Source organism: Piliocolobus tephrosceles, chromosome 3, assembly GCF_002776525.5.
Source record: "Piliocolobus tephrosceles isolate RC106 chromosome 3, ASM277652v3, whole genome shotgun sequence".
Lineage (NCBI taxonomy): Eukaryota > Metazoa > Chordata > Mammalia > Primates > Cercopithecidae > Piliocolobus > Piliocolobus tephrosceles.
In genome coordinates this window covers 111460637-111488474 of record NC_045436.1, presented here as the reverse complement: position 1 = coordinate 111488474, position 27838 = coordinate 111460637, and the positions used below count along the sequence as shown (strand labels likewise).

General features: G+C 37.9%; 1 protein-coding gene across 1 annotated transcript in view; it reads left to right on the top strand.

Moving 5' to 3' along the window:
• Positions 1–27838, top strand: part of MRPL1 (mitochondrial ribosomal protein L1) — a 102827-nt gene that overhangs the window by 62614 nt on the left and 12375 nt on the right. The gene's annotated exons all lie outside the window — the stretch shown is intronic.

Here is a 27838-nt window from a genome sequence, read left to right as displayed (position 1 = left end):
TGACTTAGTTTTTTATCTTTTTAAAAATAATGTTGGTTTCTTTATAAGTGCTTTGCTATCCATGTAGCAACTTGGTAGAATTTGCCACATTTTATGAAAAATGTTTGTTCTTCAAAAGTATGTTTAGTTAAGGATTGCTATATTTTCAATCAACTTGTGCTTTTTTTCATTTCAAAGTAATTCCTTTCAAGTGTACATGTATATAAAAATGAAACTTTTAAAAATGACTTTTTACTATAGTATTTTTTGACAAGTCATAAAATATGGAATTTTGATATTTTATCTTAGAACATCAGAGACTCCTTGAGTTCATAGCATTTTTCAAAAGAAAATCTAAAGAGAAATTAATCCATATTCATAACATTTCAGGTAAAAAAGTAAGGAAATGAAACATCACACATTGTCTTGAGATCTGTTGCTTCATACAGCTGTAGCTCTAGTAAGCTCTTTCCCAAAAAAGGGAAAACTGCTGAGCAGAGAGACTATAGGAACCTGCGTGTGGGATCACATGAGGTTTGATTCTTGAGTGGCAAAAGTTGAAATACAAACACAGGAAGTCTGGCTTCTGCTAATTAGCACATACTTTTATGTCCAGAACAAATTCTCTTCTTCTTCTAAAGGAAGAAGGGTTATTTTGCTTTTATTCCCTCTATAGTACCCTTCTGCCTGCCATTCATCCTTTTTTTTTGAGACAGTGTCTTACTCTGTCCCCCATACTGGAGTGCAAGTGGCACGAACTTGACTCACTGCAACCTTCACCTCCTGGGTTCAACTGATTCTTGTGTCTCAGCCTCCTGAGTAGATAGGGACTACAGGCGCCTGACACCACACCCAGCTAATTTTTTGTATTTTTAGTAGAGATGGGTTTCCTCCAGGTTGGCCATGCTAGTCTTGAGCTCCTGACTTCCAGTGATCTGCCCACCATGGCCTCCCAAAGAGTTAGGATTACAGGCATGAGCCACTGCACCCAGCCCCATTGATTCCTTGACTTAGTAATTCAACATACCACACCAAATCTAGTAAAAATTAAAAAACTTTTCAATGGTTCTACATGGGCTGGCACCTCCTTACTATTTTCTATCTATATTTTCTTACTATTTTCTGTCACAAAGTACACATGTACACACATTCTGAATGCCTGCTGAGTGGCAAAAACGGTTCGGAACTGTGGGGATATATTGTTGTCCAGATGTTCTTGCCCTCAGATTACTTTCTAGTTGAGAATATAGGTAATATACAAATAAATATATATGTCCTTAGGTAAGGAGACAGTGATGGTGGAGTGTGTGTATGTGTAGCTATTTTAGATAGGTCGGTCAGGGAAGGCCTGCCTCTAAATTGGAGGTAACATTTGAATAGAGACTGAATGAAATAAGAAAACAAGTTATGAAGATATCTGAGAGAAAAGTATTCTTGAGACAGGAGGCAGCAAGTACAAAGGCTCTGAGGAAAAAAGGGGATTGAGCTTTTACAGGAACAAGAGGTATTTCTTCTGGGTATTAGAAAAGGCTAAAATATCTTTGAAGAAATATATGCTCAAAAAGTTCTGAGAAAATTATTAAATACACAAAGGAAACTACTTTGATATAGGAGGACATAGAATTACATATTTTACTGACAGTACATTCCTGAGTATCTTTACATAATAGCAATCTTAACTTGCTTTTATTTGAATAGAAAAGCCTTTCGTGTGGAGTTTTTTTCACATCAGGAAACCTTTATGAGGCTAACAATAGACTTCAAGATTCTGTGAACTTCCTGAAATTTTATGCAGAGTACTATGTGTACGTGCATGTGTACATTTTTCTTGGGCGAGTGGTTGTGTTTTCCATCAGGAATTCATGACTCATTCGTTGAGCAAATAGTTATCGGGTACCTACTATATGCCGGGCACTACTCTGGATAATAGGGTTCTATACATCAACAAAGTAGACAACAGTCCTTGCCTTCATGGGATAGATGTGTAGATGGTATAAAAGTAGACATCTGGTGATAGAAGATAAATGGTAGAAAATAAGTAAAAAAAGAAAACAAAACAAAAAACAAAAAAAGTATTTCAGATGAAAGTGCTAAGGAGGGAAAAACAAGTTGGAAGAAGGAAGTATATGTAAGTAATAGAGTTAGGATACTGAAATTTTAGATAGGATATTTCATGTGAACTTCTCTAAAAACATGACTTTTGAATCATGATCCAAAGAAAGTGACTGAAGGAAGGGCATTACCTGCAGAAGGAACAGCAAATGCAAGGCCGTGACAGTATATCTGGCATGGTTGAGGACTAGCATAGCTAGTGTGGCTAGAGCAGAGAGCAGGGGTTGTAGGTGATTAGGTCATAGTAAGGATACTGTCTTTTAGTTAGAGTGAGATGCAGACCCTTTGGAGGGATTGAGCAGACTAACATGATCTGACTTCTAAAAGGCTCAGTCTCACTGCTGTATTGACAGGAGACTGAAGGGAGCATGGATGGAAGCAGAGTCCAGTTAAGGGTCTTTCGCAATAAACTTGGCTAGAGATGAGGGTAGCTTGGACCTGGTTATTAACAGTGAAAGTGATGACACTGATTGGATTCAGGATATATTTTAAAGATATAGTTTATGGAATTTACTGATTGAATGGATAGAAAGTGATAGAAAGTGAAGAGAGCGAAGAATGGTTGCAAGATTTTTTGCTGACAAAACTGGAGTAATGAAGTTGCCTCTAATTGATAGGAAAGATTACAAAGCAGAGTAAATGAATAGGCGGAAGGGTTATTATCAGAAGCCCCGATTTGGACACGTTCAGTTTGAGATGCCTTTTAGATGTCCAAAGGGAACTGTGTAGTAGGCTGTTGGATATTCAAGTCTGATTCAGAGAAAAGGACTGGGATAGGGATCAAATTAGGAAGTCATCTGCATATAGATAGTTCATAAACTTTGATTTTCCTCAGTAAGTATGATGTTTGCTGTTTGTTTAATATAAATATTCTTTATTATGTGAATGAATAGTTTTAAAAAGAGGTTTGATATTTAAGAGAGGAGCTGGTATTTTTGTTATTTATCTATTATTTATTTATTTTTGAGATGGTGTCTCGCTCTGTCGCCCAGGCTGGAGTGCAATGGCGTGATCTCGGCTCACTGCAACCTCTGCATCCCAGGTTCAAGTGATTCTCCTGCCTCAGCCTCCTGAGTAGCTGGGATTATAGATGTGCACCACCACACCTGACTAATTTTTGTAGTTTTAGTAGAGACTAAACAGGGTTTCACCATGTCTCTCTTCAGTAGAGACCCAACAGGGTTTTACCATGTTGGCCAGGCTGGACTTAAACTCCTAACCTCAGGTGATCTGCCCATCTCAGCCTCCTAAGGTGCTGGGATTACAGGTGTGAGCCACCTTGCTCGACCCTAGTTTGTCCTTTTAATTGTGGATATACGTTGCAATTTACTGAATAGTTTTTGAAACAATCTGTTGAGATAATTATTTTCTATAATCTATTGACATGACATACTACCTTATATCCAACTATTCTTATATTCCAATGATAAACCCTATTGTATATTATTGTTTTTCAAATATTTCTTGCCACTATCATAGTAAAAAATAATTTTTATATCATGACCCAATCAAACTTATGTGTGTATGTGAGAAAAAAGTTTCAGGAGGGCCGGGTGTGGTGGTTCACACCTGTAATCCCAGCACTTCGGGAGGCCGAGGCAGGTGGATTACTTGAGGCTAGGAGTTCAAGACCAGCCTGGCCAACATGGTGAAATCCCACCTCTACCAAAAAATACAAAAATTAGCCAGACGTGGTGGTATGCACTTGTAGTCCCAGCTACTTGGGAGGCTGAGACAGGAGAATCGCTTGAACCTGGGAGGCGGAGGTTGCAGTGTGCCGAGATCGCATCACTGCACTCTAGCGTGGGAGACAGGGCAAGACTCTGTCTCAAAAAAAAAAAAAAAAGTTTCATGATACTATACTCATTATATGTAATGCAGTGAGATTTTCTTCCCTATTCTTTCTGTCTTCCATGTTGATTGTAGACCACCACTGGTTTGACTCAACTGGAAATCATAAACCTTGGAAAATATACAAGAATCTTTTAAATGCCTTTGAATTTAGTTTGATGATTGTTAGATTTTTGCATCTATAGTTATTGGTACTGTTAATCAGTGGTGTGTGTGTTTTGTGCTATTTTTATCTGGATTTGATGTCAGGATTATGAACTTAAAAGCTTCCCATCTTCTTCTGTGCTCAAGAGCAGTTTATGTTACATGGGAATTATCTTTGTCTTTCAAATTTGGAAAAATTAATAAAAGCAGCTTGTCCAAGAACTTATATTTGGAGGAAGGTTGTAATTCTTTGATAATTGCTGTTTCTTATGCTTGGACCCATCTTTCCCTAGATAGTTCTGAATCTTGCCTCCTCCCTTCATTCAGGGCTCTGGTCAAATATCACACTTTAGAGAAGCCCCCACCTTGAAACTCCTTCTCACAGGGCAATCCTCATGCCTTTCATTCCTTTGATTCCATTTATTTTTTTCGTAGTGCTTATTGCTACTGGCATGTTATATGTGTGTATGTTTATTTGTCATATTTGTCATGTTCTCTCCTTCCTACTAGAGTGTTAGCTTCATGAAGGTAAGAACATGGCCTATCATTTTTACTCATGGTCTAGTCATTTGACTCTACCTCAAGAAAAATTTATGGTATATATCGGTACTCAGTATTTGTAGAATAAATTAATAACCTTTTTCATCTTCCATGGCTAATAGTCTGGTTTTTCTTTTAATTTCTTAAGTGAATTTTGGTAGTTATATACCTAAGAAAACCATCCAAATTTACTAGCATAACTTTATACTTAGAAGCTTATTTGTAGATGCCCTTAGTATCTGCATATGTTTTCTCCCACTTTTTTATTTCAAAAATTTTCAAGTGAGTAGAAAAGTTGAAAGAACAGCACAAAGAACACCCATATAGTACTGATCACCTAGATTCACCAATTTTGTCACATTTGCTTACCAAAACTAGTAAAACTAGATTACTTACAGAAACTAGTAGGTATACTTTTGTGAATTTTTTAAAACACTTGAAATTAAGTTGAAGCATTGTAGTGCTTCACCTGTAAACATTTTAGCATGCATAGCCTAAGGATAGGGATCTTTTCATATACGTATGAAAAATAATGAAATATATATGTTTAATATATATTAAACTATATAATTAGATATATATGTATGTATGTATTTAACTGTGAATAGACTTATAGAGATATAATTAAGTGCTTTTCTTTTTTTTTATTTGAGACAGAGTCTTGCTCTGTCACCCAGGCTGGAGTGCAGTGGCGTGATCTCGGCTCACTGCAAGCTCTGCCTCCCAGGTTCATACCATTCTCCTGCCTCAGCCTCCCAAGTACAGGCGCCCGCCACCTTGCCCGGCTAAGTCGTTTTAAGAACAGTTTTTAAAATTTAATTATTGGTAGTTTTTTCATTTATAGTTTATTGCTGCTTTTTTTACTTATCCTGTTTTTCTGAGATTTGTTATTGGCTTTGTAATTATTTAAGTTATATATGAGATTTGTGAGTTTTTTTTTTTTTAATGATGAAAGAGTTTAAGTGTGTGAATTTGCCTCTAATTATAATTTTGACTGCATCACCATGTTTTGATTTTTAGTTTTCTTGTTATTATTTTCTAAGTAGTCTGCAATGGTACTTTTTATTTCTTCTTACTTGTGAGAGTGTTTTATACTTTGCAACCTTTTTTGGCTTAAGTTTCTTAATATTTTTGTTTTATGGTTGAAGAATGCATCCTTTGTAGTTTCTATTTTCTTTTAATTTCTCGAGACTTTCATTCTGGCATATAGTGTAGGTTTAATATTTTTTCAGGCATTTCATGGACACTTGAAAATAGCACGTGTTCTGAGAATTCTAGGTAAAGATAGTGGTTTGAACACCACAGTGGTAACTTATTAGAAAATTCTCACTCTTAAATCAGCAACGGCAAAAACCAAACACAGTCTAAACCTTAGTATCTTTAAAAGGCTTAGAATGGGGCTCTGGATACCTTTGGAACTGTATGTTAATGGTGGGCATGGGGATGGGACAGGAGGAATCTGAAAAAGGGAGGGTTGATTAAAAACTATTGAGGAAGATCCTTACTTTATCATGCTGGGTAACTGCCCTTTCCTTGCCAGCAGATGACTGGAGAGATTAAAACATAGGGTCTCTAGACTGGGGGAGATCAACTGGAGTTGAAACTGAAAATAGGGAGATTAAGTGAATATATTGATATTGAATGCTGAGAAGCTCCCCTTACCCTCCACCACCATTTCTCTTCCTTGATTTAGCTCCCAGAACTCTGGGCTGCCAGGCCTCACCCTCTAGGCAGGAGATAAGAAGAGGTTTAATTCAAGGATATAATGATAGTAAAGCATTTGACCCAGCTTTACAATTTTTTCCTTCCCAGTTTGAACATTCATGGTGGCTTTGCTCGCTCTTTCCTTCTCTGGATGAAGAGATACTTAATCATTTCTGGTACTTTATGAGAACTATTTGACATGATTTAGGAATCATTGTTATAGTTTTTTTCTTTTTTCTTTCTTTTTTTTTTTTTTTTGAGACAGAGTCTCACTCTGTCGCTCAGTCTGGAGTGCAGTGGTGCGATCTTGGCTCACCACAACCTCTGCCTCCTGGGTTCAAGTGATTCTCTTGCCTCAGTCTCCTGTGTACCTGGGACTACAGGCGCGTGCCACCATGCCCAGCTAATTTTTGTATTTTTGGTAGAGATGGGGTTTTGTCATGTTGGCCAGTCTGGTCTTGAACTCCTGGCCTCAAGTGATCCGTTTGCCTTGGCTTCCCAAAGTGTTGGGATTTTGGGCGTGAGCTGCCGCATCCAGCCTATAATTTGTTTTTGATACTTGTTTTCAGGTTTCTCTTCTGTCTTCCTATCTCCCATGTTCTCTTTACCTTTTTTTTCTTTTAATAGCTCCTTGAAGTTTTTCCATTTCTATTTTCTTCGTCCCTTTCTCTCATTACTTTTTTACCCCCTCTTTTATACTTTTCCCTCCCTCCTTGGTTATCTACTTACATGTCAGAAAGACATGAAAGATAGAATGAAATCTATGAGAAAATTAATGTGAATTAGTGGGAAGTGTGTCTCTCAGAATAGTTTTTCAATGACATGCAACCTAATTAATTTTGATTACAGAGTGTCTGATAAAAAATATTGCCTGGTAGATATTGCCTGAATTAATGCTATATAATTAACAAATGGTTGTTTTAAAAGTTTGTTTTCTAAAGATGTTTAAATGTTTTCTTATAATCTTATTTACATTATTTATGTTTTTAAAACGTATCTGGCACAGTTTCTGAATTGTTAATTCCACGTTAGTGACATCAGTAAATTTATTATGAAGCATCAGTTCCTCCTGTGAGTGAGAAGAGTTCTACTCTATTTTTATATATCACAGGACAGATTCTAACCATTAGTATGCTATAAATCGAATTAAGTCAATAAAAGCGAAGTATTGTAAATAAACTACATACTTTAAAAATATGGATGTTACTTGTTCTGTTTCAGTTTAAAAAACTAATACTATATTATTTTAATAATATGTAATTTAAATATAAAATCTTGACTATTTGGAATGAAGAAAAATGATAAAAATTTCACTAAATACAATTGAAATGATGAAAAAGCTCTTTAAAGTACAATATATAAATGCATTTATATGATAGTCTAGGAGATTAGGCATTAAGTTGTAACATTAAAGAAAAAAACTATAGCCCTGTTACAATCATGTAAATATCCAGATCTTGAGAACATGTAAATAATGATGCTGTTGGCAAATCAAATCTAAGCTTGTTTTCTAGAGAGAAGAAAAGAGTAGGACAACTCAGAGTTATATTTATACCAAATCATGTCAAGACCTGATTTAACAAGTATTTCTTGTCTGGGTTTCAAATATATTTGGAGCTTTGACATACTTAATATAAAAGCAATGCCTTTGATATGCTCTTTGTTTTTCTTCTTTTTAAAGTTGTAGACATGGTCCAATTATAGGTGAGTATCATTTTCTGTGCTTGTGTAATAGCGAATAGTTTTGTGGCAAGTGTGTTGTCAACCTGGCAGCTGATAAAAGCTGAAGCATATTGTAACGAAAATAAACAAGTTCAGGACAAGGGACTATAAACAATAGTAAAATCTTACGTTGAAATTAGAGAGCCTTTGGTTTTAGCGAACATGTTAGAACAGGAAAAGTGAATGTTCTGGAGTTCAGCCAAACAGCAAGATGTGGATAGTATAAGACATGGAAATTAAATGCTTATTTTGAAGCAACTGGGTCCATAGGTTGAAATAGTAGCTAGCCAGGAATCTTGCTTAAATCTACAAACAATAACTGGATAAAAGGAAGCAACCCATTGGCTCATGGCTCACTGCCACTTCCCCTCCTCCTTTTCCCTTATTCCTTCTAGTTAATAATTAACTTTTCTTTTGTTGCATTATTTTTGGTGTACTATAGTGTACTGTGTTATAAATAAGGGAATTATAAAGATAGGAAAATAAACTTTAGAATGTAAAGTAGAGGAAGTAGGCTGGCAATAGATCTTAGATCTCCAAGGATATGGAGCTAAGAAGGAGGAAAAACTAATATTTATCCAGAATCCATTCTGTGTCAGCTCTGTCTTTGTTGCTTTATCATAAGAGAAGTATATTTAGTTGGAATGAGTCATCCTTGCAATATTTTACATTACATCTTTTGAATTAATTTTGATCAAAAACTATTTTTGATCAAAAAATAATTTATCATTTCTAGTGGTCTTACCTATATTATCATGAAATCAGATTTTAATTTCCCAGAACTTTTGGAAATTGAAAGTGTGACTCTCCCCTACTAACAGATTTGAATAATAGCAGAAGAAAAACCATACCGTTTGAAAGAAATAGCTAACTTTTCTCATTAATCCATTGTATTTGCAATGTAGTGATCATGGATAATAGAATGACACATGATGAAAAATACAAATGTTGCATAATGTGAAAAAAGGGAGTAAACTGATCTACTTTCCCTTGCCAGCCACTTTGCTGCGTAGACAGCTTTCTTTTGTTGGCTTTATTTAAAAAGCAGTGATAAGCTGGGCATGGTGGCTCATGTCTGTAGTCTCAGCTACTCAGGAGGCTGAGCAAGAGGATCTCTTGAGCCTATGAGTTCAAGATGAATCCGGGCAACATAGCAAGATCCCACATCTCTAAATAAAAATAAAAATAAAAACAAATTTAAAACCAGTGGATAAATATGATAGCTTTTACTGAATTCTGTCTTTACCCAAATGCCTGGAGAAGAAATTAAATGTATCTGAAAGATAATTCCTTATGAGTATCATTAGTATTACATCTAAAAAAGTAACATTTATTAATATAGTATTTACAGTAAACATTAATAACATTTATTAATATAGTATTTACAGTAAACAATAAAAATGTTATGAATTATTAAATATAAATGCAAAGTTAAGCATTTTCTAAACAGCCTTATCATAAATAATGATAAAAGCTGCTTTTGCCTCAGAGCACCCTTCTCCCATTACAGATTTTGGCAAATATTAATTTGTTAAAGTGGTGTAAAGCATAGCTTATACCACAGCTTGTCTTTATATGAATTTTCATGTATTTGTAGATAATAATATTTTCTAAAACAGAGTTCGGCAAACATTGGCTCTGTGGCCTGTTTTTGTGTGGCCTATGAGCTTAGAACCACTTTAAAAGGTTTTATTAAAAAAAAAAAAAAACAAGAATAATATGGAACAGAAATCATAAGTAGCCCTTAAAGTCTAAAATGTTTACCATCTGTCTCTTTACAGAAAATGTTTACCAAGCTTAAAATATAAATACATAATGTATAAATGTGGGAAGTTTCAGTTCCAGGTGAGACGGCATAATCACATGACACCCTGTCTCTCTCACTGAATGCAGCTGTTATAAAACCTGGACAGAATACATAGAATAGCTACTTGAGGATTCTGAAAAGTAAATAATAGCAGGTTGGGAGAGAAGACCAGATTTTGAAGTACCATCAAACTGGTGGCAAGTTTGCCATTTGTCCCCTTCTGTTGTCACCTGGCCTGGTCTCAATACAGCCTGAAACCAGCAGCAGACCTAAGTGTAGGTAGAGAGAGCTCCAGGAGAAACCTTCCAGTTACAAGCTTGAGAAGTGGAAATCATGTCTCCTTGTGGCAACAGTAGGTATAGGGCAGGGGTCCCCAATCCCTGGGCTATGGACTGGTAGTGGTCTGGGTCCTATTATGAACTGGGCCTCTCAGCAGGAGGTGAGCAGTGAGTGAGCAAGCAAAACTGCATCTGTATTTACCACGGCTCCCCATGGCTCGCATTACCGTCCAAGCTCTGTCTAGATTGCATGCTCCTTATGGGAATCTAATGCCTCAGGATCTGAGGTGGAGCCGAGATAGTGATACTAGTGCTGGGGAGCCATTGCAAATACAGATTAACATTAGCAAAGATGTTTGACTACACAGAGGCCATAATAAATCAATTGCTGCAGTCTCATATCAGAACCCTATCAGTGAGTGGCAGGTGACAATGAAGCTGCATCTGGTGGCAGGCTTTATAGTGGCAGGTAAGCTGATATACTTCAGTTGTGCAGCTGCATTTGGTGGCAGGCTTTAAGTCAGAATCCAACCCTTATTTTAGTCTGTGTATGGCCTGCCCATTATTTGATTTACCACTTCCATCTGCACCTCTTTCCCGCACTGCGCACTTGTCTCAGTCACAGTTTTGGTAAGCCTGCAGGCTAACCCTAGCCAAAATGAGTAAAAAACAAATGCCACTGGAGAGCTTCTTTGAAAAGGGGGAAAGACTCAATGACGAGACAGCAGAAGACTCTAAGACTGTCAGCAAAAAGAAAGCTGCATTTAAAAGAAATACCAAGAGCAAGATTCCTTCTTAAATTATGGGTTTGTTGCACCGGATGATTCACATTCTCCAAGCCCACTTTGTATAATATGTGGCAAGCGGCTATCCAGTGAAGCCATGAAACCTTTAAAACTGCTTTGTCACATGGACACCACGTACCCTTCATTAAAAGACAAGCCTTTGGAGTATTTCAAAAGAAAAGAGCGTGAACACGAACAGAAGCAATTATTGAAGGCCACCACTTCATCAAATGTGTCTGCACTGACAGCATCATTCTTAGTGGCTAACCACATTGCTAAAGCTAAAAAGTCCTTTACTGGTGAGGGGTTGATCCTGCCTCCTGCTAAGGACATTTGTTGTGAACTTTTAGGAGAAGCTGTATTCGAAAGGTGGCACGTCTTCCTCTTTTAGCTAGCACTGTAACTAGATGAATTAATGAAATAACAGAGGATATTGAAGCACAATTGTTAGGATTAATGAATCACTGTGACACACAATCCAGGTTGACGATTCTACTGGTGTTAACAAGGCAACAGTGCTTGTTTTTGTGCGATATATTTTTCAGGAGGATGTATATGAGGATATGTTATGTGTACTTTTGTTGCCAACCAACACCACAGCTACAGAACTATTCAAGTCTTTGAATGATTACATGTCAGGAAAACTGAATTAGTCATCTTGTGTTGGTATATACATGGACAGAGTGGCTACCGTGACTGGACGGCTTTCTGCTTTCACTACTTGGGTGAAAGAGGTCACTTCTGAATGAGAGTCTGCACACTGTGTCATCCATAAAGAGATGCTGGCTAGCTGAAAAATGTCACCCAAACTTAAAAACATTTTGAAGGACATGATTAAAATTATCAGCTACATTAAAGTACATGCTCTTAACTCTTGTCTGTTCACGCAGCTCTGTGAGGAGATGGACACAGAATACACACATCTTCTCTTATACGCAGAAGTGAGATGACTTTATAAAGATAGGTCACTGGCCAGAGTTTTTCAGTTACAAGAGCTGTTCCAGAGATTTCTTTTAGAAAAACAGACATCACTGGCAGCACATTCAGTGATACAGAATGGGTCACAAAACTTGCTTACTTGTTTGACATATTCAGCCTCCTCAACAAACTCAATCTGCCACTTCTGGGGAAAACAATAACTGTGTTCGAGTTGGCAGATAAAGGGGCTGCATTCAAAGTCAAACTGGAATTATGGGGGTGGCGAGTGAACATTGGGATTTCTAACACTTTTTAAACATTAGCAGAGATTTTGAAAGAGACTGAGCCAGGGCCTCCTTTCTCCCAGCTGCTACATGATCACCTCTCTCAGCTTTCAGAGTTTGGGCATTACTTCCCAACCACAAAAGGCCCCTGAATTGGGAAGGAATGGATCCTTGGCCCATTTGTGAGATCACAAATGACAGTGGCCTTGAAAGTATGTTTGAGACAGCTTCAAATCTCCATATGTTCTGTATTAAAGTCACTGTGAAATATCCTGTGATTGCCACAAAAGCTCTGGAAAGTCTGCTTCCATTTCCATCATCCTCTTTGTGAAGCAGGGTTTTCCTCAGTGACAGCAACCAAAACGAAATTACAGAGTAGACTGCACATAAGCAACACACTTCGGGTGTCACTGTCTCCCATCCTCCCCAGATGGGACATCTAGTTTCAGGGAAGCAAACTCAGGGCCCCCACTGATTCTACATCATGGTGAATTGTATAATTATTTCATTATATATTACAGTGTAATAATAATAGAAATAGAATACACAATAAGTATAATGTGCTTAAATCATCCTGAACCTCCCACCCCCACCCCATTGGAAAAACTGTTTTCTATAAAACCGGTCCCTGGTACTAAAAAGGTTGGACCACTTGTGTAGGGTAAGACACAGGTATCTAAAACTGTAAGAGAAGGGAACTCTCCTTTTTAAAAAAAAAAAGAATTTTTTTTGAGACAGGCCTTGCTGTGTGTTGCCAAGGTTGGAGTGCAGTGATGTAAGCATAGCTCACTGTAACTTCAAACTTGGAGTCTAGGGATCCTCCTGTTTCAGCCTCTCAGGTAGCTAGGACTACATGCGCTCCACCACACGTGGCTAATTTTTAATTTTTTTTTAAGAGATGGGGTCTTGCTATGTTCCTCGGACTGACCTCGAACTCCTGTTCTCAAGTGATCCTCCAGCCTCAGCTGTCCAGCATGCTGGGATAACAAGTGTGAGCCACCACACCCAGCTAGAACTTTTCTTTCTGTTTAGAGGAGCTGTAGTTACAAGAGGGTGGGGCATACCACCCTTACTTTTTTTCTCTTTGTCCTTTGAGGGCTGGTTGTCCCTCAGTGGAGAAACATTTGGTTGCAAAAAGTGTCAGAAGTGGGTAAATAAAGCCCCATCTTTCTTTGCAGAGCTGAAAAGGTGAGCCCCAGGGAACTCAGAAGTACTGGGGAGATCAAGCAGAATGTGGAACTTGGAAAAATGACCTCATAAAACTATAAACTCCTGGAGATGAAATAAATGGAGATGACAGAGGAGAGTCAGGGAACTCTAAGATCATAGAAATTTTTCAATCTGAAAAGCAGAGAGTCAAAAGACTGGAAAAAAATGAAGAGAGCCTGAGGGTCCTGTGGGACAGTAACAAAAGATCTAACTTTCATGTCAGTGGAGTTCCAGAAGGAAAGGAGAAGTGTGGTACAGAAAATTACTTAAAAAAATAATGGCAGGATTGCAGAGAAATTGCACCTCTCATACTTTTCAAGTAGGAATGCAGAATGGTGTAGCTACTGTGGAAAACAGTTGTATTTTATAAAGCTCATCATACATTTACCGTATGTCCCAGCAATTCTGTGGGTTTTTAACTCCACACAATGAAAAATTTAAAGTGAAATGGAAACCTACATTCACACAGATATCTGAACACAAATGTTTACAGTAACACTATTGATAATTATCAAAAGCTGAAAAAAACCCAGTTGTGTACATAGATGTTTTCCTACATGTGAAAAAATCTCTGGTGCATCACACAGTGGAATGTCACTCAACAATAAAAAAGGTATGAGCCGTTGTGTAGACACAGCAACTTAGAATCTCAAAAGGTTTTGTACTGTAACCTAAGTGAAAGAAGCCAATCTGAAGTGGTTACTTACTGACACCAAAAGCACAGACAACAAAAGAACTAGATAAATTGCACTTCATCCAAATTTAAAACTTTTGCACATTAAATGACTGTATCAATAGAGCACAAAGACAACCCACTGAATGGGAGAAAATATCTGGAAATCATATATATGATACGAGACTTGAATCGAGAGTACATAAAGAACTTTTACAATTCAATGATAAAAAGATAACCCAATTTTAAAATCATCACAGAGCCTGAATACATATCTCTCCAAAGGTGAAATACAAATGGACAATAAACACATAACATTATTAGCTATCAGGAAAATGCAAATTAAAATCACAATGAGACACCCCTTCATACTCTGTAGGATGGCTATTATTTAAAAAAATAAGTGTTGGCAAGGATATAGGGAAATTAGAACTCTTATTTATTGCTGGTGGGAATGTAAAATACTATAGCCATTATGAAAAACAATATGGCACTTCCTCAAAAAATTAAACATAGAATTACGTGATCCACCAAATCTACTTCCAGATACATACTCAGAAGAATTCAAAGCAGGAACTTGAACAGATGATGGCATACCCATGTTCACAGTAGCATTATTCAAAGGACAGAAGGTACAAGCAACCCATGTGACATTTAACAGATGAATGGATAAAGTACAGCACACACATTGAATGCAATATTATCAGCCTTTAAAAGGAAGGAAATTGACACATCCTACAACATGCATGAACCTTGAGAACATTTTGTTATGTGAAATAAGCCAGTCACAAAAGGACAAATATTTTATCATGCCACTTGTATAAGGTACCTATAACAGTGAAATTCGTAGAGATAGAAAGTAGAATGGTGGTTACCAGGGGCTGGAGGAAGGGGGCAGTGGGGAGTTATTGTTTAATGAGTTATATACTGTTATTTTGTTTAAGTGACATTTTAAAAAAGAACACTAGTAAATCAGTGGTTACCAGGAATCAAGAGTGGATGGTGTTTGTGCCTGAGAGAAATCACATGAGGGAATTTTTTGGATTCTGTATCCTGTATTGGAGTGGTCATTACTTGAATGTATACATGAGTTTCAAAAGATACACCCCCAAAAAAGTTAATTTTACTACCTTTCAATTTTAAAAATGTAATTAAAAAATATGTAAACATATAACAACATAATTAGCTTGTTAGGAGCTGTAGTGGTGGTCGGGCAGGCTTTGGGTCTATGCCCCTATATCAACAGTGAGAATAATTCTTTTTTTTTTCCCCCTTTTTGAGATGGAGTTTCGCTCTTGTTGCCCAGGCTGGAGTGCAGTGGCACATCTTGGCCCACTGTAATTTCCGCCTCCTGGGTTCAAGCGATTCTCCTGTCCTCAGCCTCATGAGTAGCTGGGATTACAGGTGCCCGCCACCATGCCTGGCTAATTTTTTGTATTTTTAGTAGAGATGGGTTTTGCCATGTTGGGCAAGCTTCTCTCAAACTCCTTACCTCAGCTTATCCACCTGCCCCGGCCTCTGAAAGTGCTGGAATTACAGGCATGAGCCACCGCGCCCAGCCAAGAATAATTCTTATATTGTTTTATATCTTCATTAAGAAGTAAACTATGGGCCGGGCACAGTGGCTCACACCTGTAATCCCAGCACTTTGGGAGGCTGAGGCAGGCGGATCACGAGATCAGGAGTTCAAGACCAGCCTGACCAATGTGGTGAAGCCCCGTCTCTAGTAAAAATACAAAAAATTAGCCAGACATGGTGGTACACACCTGTAGTGCCAGCTACTCGGGAGGCTGAGGCAGGAGAATCGTTTGAACCTAGGAGGCAGAGGTTGCAGTGAGCCGAGATTGTGCCACTGCACTCCAGCCTGGGCGACACAGCAAGACTCCGTCTCATTAAAAAAAAAAAAAAAAAGTAAACTATGTCTTGCATTTTATAGCATCTTAAAGGGCTGGTTTTAATAACTTTAAATGCTAAACTAAAACTAATTTTTTATTAAGAGGTAATAAATGCATGTAATGAAATAATTAGAAAATACTGAATCACCTAGGTAAGAATACAAAAATCATTCCAAATTCCTGAAATCTTTCACCATTTTAGTACTTTTTATTACTGCTCTTTCTGTATGCACATATTTTTTCTTTAAGTAGTTGCTATTTTATAATGAGTTTTGTATTCTTTTCCCTTTAACACTGTATCTTAAACACTTTCCCATGTCATTAAAAATCCTTGCAAAGTATCATTTTAATAGCTGTTTCATAGCCTATTATGTAGACACATAATTATTTATTCAACTTTATTTCTTTTTTGGGGGCATTTAGATTGTTAATAATATCTCATTATTATAAATATCATTCTAATGAACATAAATTCAAGGCTCTCATACACACATAATACATTCTGTGTCTATGTATAAATATGTAGTTGTTTATTAAGAAATCTGAATTTAGACCAGGCACGATGACTCATGCCTGTAATCCCAGCACTTTGGGAGGCCAAAGTGGGAGAATCGTCTGAGCCAAGGAGTTCAAGAGTGGCCTGGGCAGCAAGGTGAGACCCCATCTCTACAAAAATTTTAAAAATTAGCCAAGCATGATGGTGCATGCCTGTGGTCCTGGCTACTTGAGAGGCTGAGATGGGAAGATTGCTTGAGGCCAGGAGGCCAAGGCTGTCATGAGGTGTGTTTGTGTCATTGCATTCCAGTCTGGGTGACAAAGCAAAATGCTGTCTCAAAAAAAAAAGAAGAAAAGTGAATTTAGTGGAGTATAAACATGACATTGTTTTCTTCATTCTCTTTCAACTGTGCCCTGTACTACTTCCCTTCTCTGTTAGATGCATGCATACTAGACAGATCTCATAGTTCAAGTGACTGTTCCAGTTCAAAACTGTAATCTCATATCCAGAGATTTCCCTTGCCTAATTTGGAGCCAAGCTTTGATGACTTGTGTGACCTGAAGTGGGGAGTGCTTATTACGATTTCAACCTCCCAGGTTTGATCTTAGAATACTCAGTTCTAAGTACGGGGCTCCCAATGCCTTTTCCAGGCCTAACTGCTCTGGGGTAGATGCCTAAAGAGGAGATTAAGGGGGAAAACCCAAATGCCTCTACTTCCCCACCCATATTTGTGGTCCCCGTTTTGGGTGGTTTGACTGCCTCCATTTAACACATGTTCAGTCAGTCTCTCCTTCCTGCAGGTACCGTCCGGTCTTTCCAGATGAACGTCTTGGAGTCTTTTCTCCTCACTTGGCTTCTGCTTCTTCTCATGTTCAGTCAGTCTTTCCTTCCTGCGGGTACCGCCCGGTCTTTCCAGATGAACCTCTTGGAGTCTTGCCTCCTCGCTTGGCTTCTGCTGCTTCTCATGTTCAGTCAGTCTCTCCTTCCTGCAGGTACCGCCCGGTCTTTCCAGATGAACGTCTTGGAGTCTTGCCTTCTCACTTGGCTTCTGCTGCTTCTTGGGTTGGGTGTTGATTATGGTAGGACCTTTTTGGTGGCCTTAATTGTTGGCATCTTTCTTTAGAATATAGGGTACTAAATGCCTTTTTTCCTTTCAAATTTGACTCTTCATTGTGAATCTTGAAGAAACTTGTTTCAAATGCATATATAAAGTTTATATCAGCTACTGAAACCATTGCTAAGCATTTTTTAAATTTTAAATGACAATGCATTTCTTAGCCAGACAACTGCATAGTAGATACATAGTAGGAAACCCTAAGTCTCAACTGCATAGTAGATACGTAGTAGGAAACCAGAAGTCTATCAGGACCCAACAAAGTTTCTTTTAAAACAAAACAAAACAAAAAATGCTTCTGCTATAGCAAAAACTTACTAAACAAAAATGGTGACTTTTACTCATTCATTTCCTCGGACATCCTTCAGTCTGTCTTCTGTACCAGGAGTCAGCAAACCAAATCCAGCTCTCCACCTGTTTTAGTAGACAAAGCTTTGTTAGAATACAACTGTGCTCATTTATGTATTGTGTACGATTTCTTTTGCACCAGAACAGCAGAAATGGAAGAATTCTGACAGAGGCCGTTTGGCCTGCAAAGCCTAAAATATTTACTGCCTTACCGTTTACAAAGAAAGTATGCCAACTCCTGTTTCATACTCTTCTAGAATTCTTTCTAAAACATAGATCAGATATACCATTTATATGCTTAGAAACATTAAATGGCCTCTCACTGCTGACAGGGTATTTTCTAAGATCTTTACCTTTAAATCCCTTTACGACCTAGTTGCAGATCACTACCTCAGGTTCAAATTCAGTCTTTCCTGTTGTTTTCAGTTGTGCAACTGGAAGACCAAAGTTACAAATAGCAGCTTGCAGGCTGAATTTGGCCCCGATCTTACTTTGTTGGTCCCAAATAGTGGTGGTGGTTTGTCTATTGAATCAGGATTTAAAAACTGGACAGTATCACATGGAAATCCAGATTTTTAGCTGTTCTTGACAAATCAGGAGTTCTGATGACATTGGCCCCACAGCCCTCGGTCTGTTAACCCTTAGTGTAGCAACTCTGCTGCCTCCATCCCTAGTGGTTGCTGTCCACCTCAGCACAACCTGTATCACACACGTGGTATAAGCATATGCATGTAAACCCAGTCCTCCTCACTTATACATGTTTCCCACTGTGGCCACTGTAGACATTTGAGTTCATAACCCTGGAGCCAGATATAATGAGCTACCTCATGGTCCCCTGATCCACGTTTTAAAAAAAAAAAATATTTTTTATTTCAATAAGTTTTTGGGGAACCGGCAGTGTTTGGTTACATGAGTAAGTTCTTTAGTGGTGATTTCTGAGATTTTGGTACACCCATCATCCAAGCAGTGTACACTGTACCCAAAGCGTAGTCTTTTATCCCTCACTCCCCTGCTACCCTTTTCCCTGATTCCCCAAAGTCCACTATATCATTCTTATGCCTTTGCATCCTATAGCTTAGCTCCCTCTTATGAGTGAGAACATACAATGTTTGGTTTTCCATTCCTGAGTTACTTCACTTAGAATAATGGTCTCCAGTTCCATCCAGGTTGCTGTGCATGCCATTATTTCAATCCTTTTTATGGCTGAGTTGTATTCCATGGTGTATATATATACCACAATTTCTTTATCTACTCATTGATTGGTGGGCATTTGGACTGGTTCCATATTTTTGCAATTGCGAATTGTGCTGCTAAAGACACGCGTGTGCAAGTATCTTTTTCGTATAATGATTTATTTTCTTCTGCGTAGATACCCAGTACTGGGATTGCTGGATCAAATGATAGTTCTACTTTAATTCTTTAAGGAATCTCCACACTGTTTTCCATAGTGGTTGTACTATTAATAGTTTACATTCCCACCAGCAGTGTAAGAGTGTCCCTTTTTCACCACGTCCACACCAACATCTATTATTTTTTGATTTTTTGATTATGGCCATTCTTGCAGGGGTAAGGTGGTGTCTATCACATTGTGGTTTTGATGTGCGTTTCCCTGATCATTAGTGATGTGGAGCATTTTTCATGTATTTGTTGGGCACTTGTATATCTTCTTTTGAGATCGTCTCTCCATGTCCTTATTCCACCTTTCAATGGGATTGTTTTTTTTTCTTCCTGATTTCTTTGTGTTTCTTGTAGATTCTGGATATTAGTCCTTTGTCTAATGTATAGATTGTAAAGATTTTCTCCCACTCTTTGGGTTGTCTCTTTACTCTGCTGATTGTTTCTTTTGCTGTGCAGAAGCTTTTTAGTTTAATGAAGTCCCTTCTACTTATCATTGTTTTTGTTGCATTTGCTTTGGGTTTTTGGACATGAAGTCATTGTGTAAGCCAATGTCTAAAAGGGTTTTTCCTATGTTATCTTCTAGAATTTTTACAGTTTCAGGTCTTAGATTTAAGTCCTTGATCCATCTTGAGTTGATTTTTGTATAAGGTGAAAAACGAGGATCCAGTTTAATTCTTCTACATGTGGCTTGGCAATTATCCCAGCACTATTTGTTGAATAGGGTGTCCTTTCACCACTTTATGTTTTTGTTTGCTTTGTCAAAAATGGTCTGTAAGTATTTGGGTTTATTTCTGGGTTCTCTGTTCTGTTCCATTGGTCTCTGTGTCTATTTCTATACCAGTACCATGCTGTTTTAGTGACTATGGCCTTATAGTATAGTTTGGAGTCAGGTAATATGATGCCTCCAGAGTTTTTCTTTTTGCTTAGTCTTGCTTTGGCTGTGTGGGCTCACTTTGGTTCCATATACATTTTAGGATTTTTTTTTTTCTAGTTCTGTGAAGAATAATGTTGGTATTTTGATAGAAATTGCACTGAGTTTGTATTTTGCTTTTGACAGTATGGTCATTTTCACAATATTGATTCTGCCCATCCATGAGCATGGGATATGTTTCCATTTGTGTGTGTTGTCTTACGATTTCTTTCAGCAGTGTTTTGTAGTTTTCCTTGTAGAGGTCTTTTGCCTCTTTGGTTAGGTATACTCCTAAGTATTTTATTTGATTTTTTGCAGCAATTGTAAAGGGGGTTGAGTTCTTCATTTGATTCTCAACTTGGTTGCTGTTGGTATATAACAGAGCTACTGATTTGTTTCTGTTAGTTTTGTATCTTGAAACTTTGCTGAATTCATTTATCAGTTATAGGAGCTTTTTGAAGGAGTCTTTAGGGTTTTCTAGGTATATGATCATGTCATCAGCAAACAGTGACAATTTGACTTCCTCTTTATTGATTTGGATGCCCTTTATTTCTTTCTCTTGTCTGATTGCTCTGGCTAGGTCTTCTAGTACAATGTTGAATAGAAGTGGTGAGAGTGGGCATCCTCCTTGTCTTGTTTCAGTTCTCAGTGTTCAAGTTTTCAACTTTTCCCCATTCAGTATTATGCTGGCTGTGGGTTTGTAATCATGGCTTTTATTACATTAAGGTATGTCCCATTTATGCTGATTTTGCTGAGGATTTTAATCTTTAAGGGATGCTGACTTTTGTCAAATGCTTTTTTCTGCATCTATTGAAATGATCATGTGATTTTTGTTTTTAATTCTGTTTATGTGATGTATCACATTTATTGACTTGCATATGTTAAAGCATCCCTGCATCCTGGTATGAAACCCAGGTCACAGTGGGTTATCTTTTTGATATGCTGTTGGATTTGGTTAGCTAGCATTTTGTTAAGGATTTTTGCATCTATAGGCTGCGTGCGGTGGCTCGTGCCTGTAATCCCAGCACTTTGGGAGGCCAAGGTGGTTGGATCACCTGAAGTCAGGAGTTCAAGACCACCCTGGACAGCATAGTGAAACCCCATGTCTACTAAAAATACAAAATTAGCCGGGCGTGGTGGCACATGCCTGTAATCCTGGCTACTTGGGAGGTTGAGACAGGAGAATCATTTGAACCCGGAGGCAGAGGTTGCTGTGAGCTGAGATCGTGCCATTGCACTCCAGCCTGGGCAAAAAGAGCAAAACTCTATCTCAAAAAAAAAAAAAAGAAAGAAAAAAAGGAGTTTTGCATCTATATTCGTCAGAGATATTGATCTGTAGTTTTCTTTTTTTGTTATATTCTTTCTTGGTTTTGGTATTAGAGTGATGTTGGCTTCATAGAACAATTTAGGGAAGATTCCCTATTTCTGTATCTTGTGAAATAGTATCAGTAGGATTGGTACCAATTCTTCTTTGAATGTCTGATAGAATTCAGCTGTGAATCTGTGGTCCTGGAATTTTTTTGTTGGCAGTTTTTTTTTTTGTTGTTGTTTATTTTTTTTAATTGCCACTTCAGTCTCACTGCTTGTTACTGGTCTGTTCAGAGTTGCTATTTCTTCCTGGTTTAATCTAGGAAGGTTGTCTATTTTGAGGAATTTATCCATCTCTTCTAGGTTTTCTGTGTGCATAAAGGTTTTTCTATGCACATAAAGGTGTCAGAGTAGCCTTTAATGATATTTTGTATTTCTGTGGTATCAGTTGTAATATCTCCTGTTTCATTTCTAATTGAGCATATTTGGATTTTCTCTTTTTCTTCATTAATCTTGCTAATCATCTATTGATTTAATTTATCTTTTCAAAGAACCAGCCATTTGTTTCATTTATTTTTTTTTTTTTGTATTGTTTTTTGTTTGTTTGTTTGTTTCCATTGCATTTTGTTCTGCTCTGATCTTGGTTATTTCTTTTCTTCTGCTGGATTTGGGTTTGGTTTGTTCTTGTTTCTCTAGTTCTCTGAGGTGTTACTTTAGATTGTCTGTTTTTGCTCTTTCAGATTTTTTGATGTGGCATTTAAGGCTATGAACTTTCCTCTTAGCACTCCCTTTGCTGAATCCCAAAGGTTTTAATAGATTGTGTCACTATTATCATTCAGTTCAAAGAATTTGTTAATTTCCATCTTGATTTTATTGTTAACCCTGTGATCATTCAAGAGCAGGTTGTTTAATTTCTACGGTTTTGTGGGTTCCTTTTGGAGTTAATTTCCACTTTTATTCTACTGTGGTCTGAGAGAGTATTTGATATAATTTCAGTTTTCTTAAAATTATTGAGACTTGTTTTGTGGCCTATCATATGGTCTATCTTGGAGAATGTTCCATGTGCTGATGAATGGAATGTATATTCTGCAGTCGTTGGGTAGAATGTTGTGTAAATATCTCTTATGCTCATTTGATCTAGGGTATATTTTAAATCCATTGTTTCTTTGTTGACTTTCTGTCTTGATGACCTGTCTAGTGCTGTCAGTGGAGTATTGAAATCTCCCACTATTATTGTGTTGCTATCTATCTCATTTCTTAGGTCTAGTAGTAGTTGTTTTATAAATTTGGGAGCTCCAGCATTAGTGCATATATATATAGGATTGTGATATTTTCCTGTTGGACAAGTTCTTTTGTCATTATATAATGTCAAAATATAATGTCTTTGTCTTTTTTATCTGCTGTTGCTTTAAAGTTTGTTTTGTCTGATATAAGAATAGCTACTCCTGCTCACTTTTGGTTCCCATTTGTATAGATTAATTTTTTTCCCACCTCTTTACCTTAAGTTGATTTCAGTCCTTATGTGTTAGGCAGTCTCTTGAAGACAGCAGATACTTGTTTGGTTAATTTTTATCCATCCTGCTATTCTGTATCTTTTAAGTAGAGCATTTAGGCCACTTGCATTCAACATTAGTATTGAGATGTGAGGTACTATTCTATTCATTGTGCTATTTGTTGCCTGATACCTTTTCTTCCTTAAATTTATTACGTCTTTGTTTTATAGGTCCTGTGAGATTTATGTTTTAATGAGGTCCTATTTTGGTGTATTTCAAGGATTTGCTTTAAGATTTAGAGCTTCTGTTAGTTAGAACTGCTAACTGTGGTGCTGGTTTGGTAGTGGCAAATTCTCTCACTATTTGTCTGAAAAAGACTGTATCCTTCCTTCATTTATGAAGTTTAGTTTCACTGGATATGAAAATCTTGGCCAATTTTTTTTTTTTTTTTCTTAAGGAGGCAGAAGATGGGGCCCTAATCCCTTCTAGCTTGTAGGGTTTCTGCGGAGAAATTTGCTGTTAATCTGGTAGGTTTTCCTTTTTAGGTTACCTGGTGCTTTTTCCTCACAGCTTTTAAGATACTTTCCTTCATATCCTTTCCCCACTTTTTGATGGGGTTGTTTGTTTTTTTCTTGTATATTTGTTTGAGTTCTTTGTAGATTCTGGAAATTAGCCCTTTGTCAGATGAGTAGATTGCAAAAATTTTCTCCCATTCTGTAGGTTGCCTGTTCACTCTGATGGTAGTTTCTTTTGCTGTGCAGAAGCTCTTTAGTTTAATTAGATCCCATTTGTCAATTTTGGCTTTTGCTGCCGTTGCTTTTGGTGTTTTAGACATGAAGTCCTTGCCTGTGCCTATGTCCTGAATGGTACTACCTAGATTTTCTTCTAGGGTTTTTATGGTATTAGGTCTAACATTTAAGTCTCTAATCCATCTTGAATTAATCTTCGTATAAGGAGTAAGGAAAGGATCCAGTTTCAGCTTTCTACTTATGGCTAGCCAATTTTCCCAGCACCATTTATTAAATAGGGAATCCTTTCCCCATTTCTTGTTTTTGTCAGGTTTGTCAAAGATCAGATGGTTGTAGATGTGTGGCATTATTTCTGAGGGCTCCGTTCTGTTCCATTGGTCTATATCTCTGTTTTGGTACCAGTACCATGCTGTTTTGGTTACTGTAGCCTTGTAGTATAGTTTGAAGTCAGGGAGCGTGACGCCTCCAGCTTTGTCCTTTTGACTTAGGATTGTCTTGGCAATGCGGGCTCTTTTTTGGTTCCATATGAACTTTAAAGCAGTTTTTTCCAATTCTGTGAAGAAACTCATTGGTAGCTTGATGGGGATGGCATTGAATCTATAAATAACCTTGGGCAGTATGGCCATTTTCATGATATTGATTCTTCCTATCCATGAGCATGGTATGTTCTTCCATTTGTTTGTGTCCTCTTTGATTTCACTGAGCAGTGGTTTGTAGTTCTCCTTGAAGAGGTCCTTTACATCCCTTGTAAGTTGGATTCCTCGGTATTTTATACAGACATTTCTCAAAAGAAGACATTCATACAGCCAACAGACACATGAAAAAATGCTCATCATCACTCGCCATCAGAGAAATGCAAATCAAAACCACAATGAGATACCATCTCACACCAGTTAGAACGGCAATCATTAAAAAATCAGGAAACAACAGGTGTTGGAGAGGATGTGGAGAAATAGGAACACTTTTACACTGCTGGTGGGATTGTAAACTAGTTCAACCATTATGGAAAACAGTATGGCAATTCCTCAAAGATCTAGAACTAGATGTACCATATGACCCAGCCATCCCACTACTGGGTATATACCCAAAGGATTATAAATTATGCTACTACAAAGACACATGCACACGTATGTTTATTGCGGCACTATTCACAATAGCAAAGACTTGGAATCAACCCAAATGTCCATCAGTGACAGACTGGATTAAGAAAATGTGGCACATATACACCATGGAATACTATGCAGCCATAAAAAACAATGAGTTTGCATCCTTTGTAGGGACATGGATGCAGCTGGAAACCATCATTCTTAGCAAACTATCACAAGAAGAGAAAACCAAACACCGCATGTTCTCACTCATAGGTGGGAACTGAACAATGAGCTCACTTGGACTCAGGAAGGGGAACATCACACACCAGGGCCTATCATGGGGAGGGGGGAGGGGGGAGGTATTGCATTGGGAGTTATACCTGATATAAATGATGAATTGATGGGTGCTGACGAGTTGATGGGTGCAGCACACCAACATGGCACATGTATACATATGTAACAAACCTTCACGTTATGCACATGCACCCTAGAACTTAAAGTATAATAATAAAAAAAAAAAGATACTTTCCTTCATCTTGACTTTAGATAACCTGACGACTATATGTCTAGGCAATGATCTTTTTGCGATAAATTTCCCAGGTGTTCTTTGAGCTGCTTTGTATTTAGATCTCTAGCAAGGCTGGGAAGTTTTCCTTGATTATTCTCTCAAATATGTTTTTCAAACTTGTTGATTTCTTCCTCAGGAACACCATATTCTTAGTTTTGATCATTTAACATAATCCCAACTTCTTGGAGGCTTTATTTATTTATTTTGATTATCTTTTCTTTCTCTTTGTGGATTGAGTTAATTCGAAAAACTTGTCTTCGAGCTCTGAAATTCTTTATTCTGCTTGTTGGATTCTATTGCTGAGACTTTCCAGTGCATTTTGCTTTTCTCTAAGTGTGTCCTTCATTTCCAGAAGTTGTGATTATTTTTTATTTATGCTATCTAGTTCACTGAAGATTTTTCCCTTCATATCTTGTATCACTTTTTTGATTTCATTAAGTTGGACTTCACCTTTCTCTGCTGCCTCCTTGATTAGCTTAATAATCAACATTCTGAATTCTTTTCCTGGCAATTGAGGGATTTCTTCTTGGTTTCGATCCATTGCGATCCATTGCTGATAAGCTAGTGTGATATTTTGTGGGGGAGGGGGGTGGGTATTTAAGAACCTTGGTTTTGTCATATTACCACAATTGTTTTTCTGGTTCCTTATTTGGGCAGACAGAGGGAAGTTCTGAGGCTCAAGGGCTACTGTTCAGATTCTTTTGTCCCACCAGTTGTTCCCTTGATGTAGTGCTCCCCTTCTTCCCCTAGGGATGGGGCTTCCTGAGAGCCAAACTGTAGTGATTGTTATTTCTCTTCTGGATCTGGCCACCCAGCAGAGTTACCAGGCTCCAGGCTGGTAGTGGGGTATGTCTGCACAGAGTACTGTGATGCAAACTGTCTTCAGGTCTCAGCCATGGATAGCAGCACAGTTTTTCAGCTGTCTTTGGTGCCTGCCAGAGCAATCCGCTTCCTTCAAAGGGTCTGTGGGTTCTCCTGATCCACGTTTGTCTCACGTTACCTTATGCTGGTCCCTCTGCCTAGAAGATCCTCTTTGTCTTTCAAAATTCGTCATCCTTTAAGACTCAGCTTAGATATCACCTTCTTTGGTGATGAATAAAGCCTTCCATGTCAATTACTTCTTCCTCTGTGCCCTTGTGGCACTTTGTTCATATAAAGTGGTATTTCTTATGGTGTGTTTTAGTGTCTAGATTGTAATCTCAAGGGCAAGGTTTGTATCTTATTCATCTTTCTGTTCCTGGTTCTGTGTGTTGCTTGACAGAGTGGGGATTAAGTAAATGTTGCTATGTTGTATGGTGTTAACATCTAAAAATTAGGAAGGTAGTAAGGGATTCATTGGGCAGAGAGAAAAATTCTTATTTTTCCATCTTAAATGTATATTCTTTCAGTGTTTCACTTAGTTTCTCTTTTTTCTCCCCTTAGTATACAACACGCTCATTTGTGTTTCTCAGACAACTGATACTTCATTTTCCTTATATAAAGATCACCAACATGTAATACCTGTGTCCAGAGTCATAAGCTAGTAAGGTGGTGGAAGTGAGGTTTGTCCGCCTTAAGTGCTCAGACACGTAGCTACTTGGCCACTCCTTACCATGTGTGTGCCCATGAATAAGTTAGAGTTTTCTGAGTCTCAGTTTATAAGTGTAAATAAAGGATAATAATAGCACCTACCTCATAGGGTTCTTGGGAGAAATGAATAAGAATATCTATGTGAACACTTAGAGCTTGGCCCAAAGTAAGTACCCAATAAACAGAGCTGCACCATCAATTATTATTACTACTTTATGTTATGTAGGAGACATACAGATAACTTTTCTTTTCTTGGTTTAGACTGTTAGGAGTCATGGAAATTAAGAGTTTTGGGCCGGGCGCGGTGGCTCAAGCCTGTAATCCCAGCACTTTGGGAGGCCGAGACGGGTGGATCACGAGGTCAGGAGATCGAGACCATCCTGGCCTACACGGTGAAACCCCGTCTCTATTAAAAAATACAAAAAACTAGCCGGGCGAGATGGCAGGCGCCTGTAGTCCCAGCTACTCGGGAGGCTGAGGCAGGAGAATGGCGTAAACCCGGGAGGCGGAGCTTGCAGTGAGCCGAGATCGCGCCACTGCACTTCAGCCTGGGCGACAGAGCGAGACTCCGTCTCAAAAAAAAAAAAAAAAAAAAAAAAAGAGTTTTGGCCCATCTTTAAAAGCTGTCTGCCAGTCCACACTTTATATAGTCGTAGAATATTACATTTGGAAGGGATTTTGGTGGACAAGTGGTCTAACAGGTGCTTATCCAAAGCAGCAGTCCTCTCTGCAGTTTTCAGTCAAAGGTAATTAGTCATCTAGAGACTGTCAGAACATTTATAGTAATATAAGCTGCCACTTTAGAAGGAACATGTGATTGTTTAAAAATCATGTATGGGGTGCTTTTTTTTTTTTTTTTTTTCTTTTTTTGGTTCTGTCTTCTGTAAGATTGTAAA